Below are 5,176 nucleotides of genomic sequence, written 5' to 3'. Positions count from 1 at the left end.
AGGTGTAACATAATATCAATGTCCTATCTCTCGCGACATTTAGGAATGATATGAACTTTGCGATTCTTTACCAATGTTCTTCTCGAAATAGATTTTGATTTGTGCGTCTGGAAAATTGAATATTTCATTGAAACGCAGTATTTATTTCCACCAAGTTGGCATTACTCTATGTAAATAAATGAACGTCATACATTGCCGAATTTCTATTTTCTGTCCTTCTGTGAGCGTTCTTTAAAACACGTTATTTTTATAATAAGATGGGTAGGAAAGATTTTTCAGTTTTGTATATATTTTGACTAATTAACCAACATACCGTTTTACTGCAGGAATAGACAGAGAGAATAGATTGCGAAACCAGTCTGTCTTCAATCGCCTCTTTCACATTCTCCTCATACATATCAGCCGATTATTCCGACACCTGACCTGATCAATTTCAATATATTATACGTCGTTTTACTGCTCGGAGTGGCGTTCTATTCTCTCTGCATACTCCTGTGGTGAGCGGTGTAGCTTGTTAGCTACATAGCGAAATAGTTGTATAAAATTTTAGTTTTTTTTTAAAGGAATAACCCGCAAAGCCTCTTCATTTTAGAGGCTTGTCTGCAGGTAGGATATTAAGGATATAGGGAAGGTAAATGTGAAAAATACATCACAAATACTCCTTGAATTCATTTTGCAATTGGCGCAAATCGAACCCGCGACGCCAGTTTCGCAGTCGAGCGTCCTACCCAACTACGTCACAGTGCCTGTCGATTTGATTTTTAATATTATTGGGTTGACATACAATGATATTTTACTTTATAAATTAACTAAATTTAGTATCATACTTAGTTATAATTATTGGCAGGTGTTTGACTATTTTCAATAATTATTCGTGTCGTCTAAAGATACTTTAAGTTTTAGGCAAAGTCTGAATAGTACTCGTACGTAAGTCTGTAATTAACGGACAGCTGTTTTTCACTATTAGGTTCACGCAATTAATATTAATACCACTTCTGTACTTGTACATATATACTCTGGAAAGTAATTATTGTACGTTAGGTTGTAAACTGATAATGTGGGCTTTCTAATTGCTGACTAGATACGGCGTATGTTGTATGTGTGCAAATATACGTATATGTACATATCGCTTACTCCTTTCAACAACGTCATATATAAAAAAACTTGATTTTTCAGGAGATCGTTTTTAAAGTTTAAAAATATAATACAATATATTAAAAATAAATATCAATCCCCTTCTTGAACTTTTCACTATGCAACAGATCTTTTTAGGTAAAACCTGAATGTTTTTTAGTATATTTAAAAAAAAAAGTAGGCAATACTTTTTCTTCAAAATGCAAAAACAACACTTTTTGCCCTGTAGGGGGTAAATATTGAGTTTTGCTGGGATAAAGTACATTTTCTGGGTATTCCGAAAACATGAACAACCGATAATTGACGATTTTTGAAATACGACGTTGTTGAAAGGAGTGAGCGATATGTCGATAGTGATAACTTTTGAGGCCCGACATTCGTTAAGTCGCAACTACATTTCTTTAAATCCGGGCTACATTTAACGAAATTGATTGTTATCTTAAAGCAGCGTTTTTGCATGGAAAAAAATTAGTTTTTATTTGAAATAATTCTAAAGTGAAGATAAGAAAAGAGATATTGAAAGGTTGGGACTTTAAAAAATATAAAGATTTTTTTTATTTTTTTTTTATTTTTTTTTATTCATTTAATATATTTACATTTTTATTTATAACATAATAACATTTGAATCATTTATACATATGTAGAACTTTTATATTTCGATTCGCTGTGCCTCTCCATAAAAGAGTCTGTGCTCTTGTGCTTGGAAAGGGACTTACACTCGTGGTTTAATGTTATATAATAAAAGATATAATAGTTTTTTTAATATATTTTTTTAAAGATTTAAATGTATAGAGCTTTAATTTTTTTCTTGAGGATTTTTATATCATCTATTTTTTTTATTTCTTTAGGGAGTTTATTGAAATGTTTGATTGCCAAATATTTGAAGTTTTGCTGAAATTGCTTGGTGTTGCATTTTGGAATAGAAAAATCGTTTGAGAATCTCGATGATAAATTTTTTGTTAAATTTAAATAATAATTTGTTAGATATATTCTTACAAAACATTACAAAAAATTCAATGTATATTATTTAAAAAAAATCGGGCGTGAGTAGACAATTTAAAAAAATACTTACTAATTAATACATTCAAAATTTTAATAAAATATTTTTGTTGTAATTATGCACGTATTTATTGTTGACAGTATTTTAAATGACAAAATTTGCCAAGAATTGCTTGCATTCATTTCAAGAAAAAAATCCTTCAAAACAAAACGAATACTGGAAGGATTACTTCTAAATTGAAAAATCTGTAAATTCTTTTAAATTAAAAATGCTTCAGCATGCAATTAAAATTCACGGTCCCTTTCACTGTTTTTTATTTCACTTTTGTTGCCAAAACAAGATGAGTTTATTCTTACCCGTGATATTATTAAAATTAAATAGATGTTTAGAATTATTTTTACATACACGATTTTCAAAATAAAACATCTTTCTGTCTGAAGGTAGCATTGAAATGTTTTAACACGTGCAATAAACGTATAACACTTGTCATAGCATCGTTTATAATGTGAGATGACGGCTCATGAAATGTAAATTGCCTTAGGTATATTTGTAATATAAGGTTGTCTACAGTTTGGATAATTGAAATTTAAGTACAGTGATGCCTCGTATAACGTACCTACTTGACTCGTTCCAGAAGGAAGTTCGTTATGTGAATCTTTTGCATATTAAAATAATTAATTCGTTCTGCAACCCAAAATATGGGACTGTAACATAAAAAAGATACTCACTTTCCCCCCATTTTTTAAGATCAATTTTTCTACGTTTTCCCCCGTGAGTTTCTCTCTCTCTTTCGCATTCAATGGTGCATAGGGCACCGTATCGTATATTAACAGTGTAATATTGATTGAATATACAAAGAAAAGGTTATCATCTTCATGCCCTGTCCTGCGCTCCATGTGCCAATCCAGGATTATAAAGTAAAATAAAATAAAAAGTCAGATTAAAAAAATACTTATATTTATTTTGATCCCTCTGGGATTTGAAGCCAAGACTTCTCGCTCGATACAAACTCGAACATGAGTTTCTCATTTTTCTTCCTGGCTCCATCCCAACATATCATTTTTGTAGACTGTTGGGGTCAGCTCTATCCATCCTCAGGTTGTAGGTCCTTCCATCATGGACCACGTCATCTAGGCCATGCCTTCCAATCATATATTCTTTTTGCAGCATCCATGAATTCTTTAGTCTTCATCTCGATATCTTTTGTGCAAATCCATGGCGATTTTCTTTTTTTTTGTAAGTTAACTAAGAATTGAGTTTACTTGCAATAAAATATGTATCTCAATTTGTGTGTAGTTACAAGATATTTATGTAGGTATAATAAATATATAGATATCGTTCATCGGCAAAAAAACGTTCAGTTTCATCGTACAAGTGCATTGGAAGCGTGTGACTTTGGAGCGTTCGAGTGGCAAGATGAAATACGATACAGTCCGTTGTGTGAAGCGAGGTTCGTTATACCAGAAAGTTCGTTATGCACACCGTTCGTAATGCGAGGCGTTCGTTACGCGAGATATCACCGTACATCATGAAGGCGATACATATTTAAACTGGCCTTGTCTTAAACGCTTAGTGACAATCCCTGCGATTATAAAAGACCTCCGTCATACTGACTGCAATTAATAGGAGATGATTCGTGTAATTGATTACTCTTAAATCGCTCAATTGAAATATACAGTCTATCATTAGACATTACCATTTGAAAATGCGGACGCTTTTGAAGCTGAGGAAATTTTCTATCGAGTATTCAAGATCACTTCCCTCGACCTTGCTGGGTCGTGTCGTAGTCTGTCTCTACATCTCGTCATCACGTGTCACAATACGCCTCCGTCGGTGATCGCGGATTGGAGGAGTAGAAAACACATGTACCCTCTCGTTTTACAACATTATTGTGTCCAAAATACGCATTGTCGTTTGGCAAAGTTCCCCCGACACACTGGATATAGATGGCGCTGATTATTTATAAAAATCACGATGAGAATTAATAATAGGCACACGCGCGTATGCGTGTGATTTTTTAGGACTTTTTAACGTCTTTTTTCTCTGATTTCTGAATTAGACGGTTAGTATTACAGCCCCCGTATGTATGTCCGCCTCCGTAGTATAATAGTGAGCACGCTCGGCTATCGTTCTGGAGGTCCCGGGTTCAATTCCCAGGGGAGGTCAAATAAAGTGATTTTTCACTCTAGTTTCGATTTTACCCTGGACTGGTACCTGAAGCGGATCGCTGATCATGTGTTAACGATCAAGATAACACCGCGTTTATATGATGCAGTGTCCTATGCACCATCGGGTGTGGAACCTCATCCACACCCGTTAGTGCATAGGGTAATGCATTACATAAACGCAGTGTTAAATATTAGAGTGGAAAAATTACTTAGCATTTATTTGACCCCCCCCTCTGGGAATCAAACCCGCGACCTCCAGTACGGTAGCCGGGCGTCCTGACCATTACCCCACGGAGGCGGACAATACCTCAGGGAATACAAAAATAATATATGTTTTCTTTTATTTATTAATATAGATAATCATATACAGGTGGCTAGATAGAATGCTGCTATCTTACTAAAAAAAATCTAAACAATGTTTTTAGTATATTAATATCATTATAGAATTTTAATTAAAGTTAAACCTTGTAATTCTAAGATAACATTACATTCCTTATCGGTTATTTGCACGTCGACCGATATTACTGTTTGACAGAGGTATGGTATGCAAATATTGCCTCGGCTCGCGTATGGCTATTGTACTCCGTTAGAAATAACAATAGTGATGTGCAGTCGCACAAGCCGAGCTAGCATGACGGATGGACCTATTGCGTCAGCAAGTCACTTTGATTAGAATAGGAATAATAGGTGATTGTTAACTCGGGCAATTCAAATCTATGCTGGCGGCTATCATTGATCAGTTGGTGGCGAAACGCTATGCCAAAATTTCCGACCACTAGCGAGTTTGCCTCTGTTACATATATGTCTGACCCGTGACGTGGGCAGCAGCGGTTCCCCGTCTATCTTTGCGCCAGTCTATTCGTCTACTCACAAT

Source organism: Brachycentrus maculatus, unplaced genomic scaffold (genome assembly GCF_059751285.1).
Source record: "Brachycentrus maculatus isolate JH-2025_06_01 unplaced genomic scaffold, ASM5975128v1 h1tg000074l, whole genome shotgun sequence".
NCBI lineage: Eukaryota > Metazoa > Arthropoda > Insecta > Trichoptera > Brachycentridae > Brachycentrus > Brachycentrus maculatus.
This window is presented reverse-complemented; position numbering follows the sequence as displayed.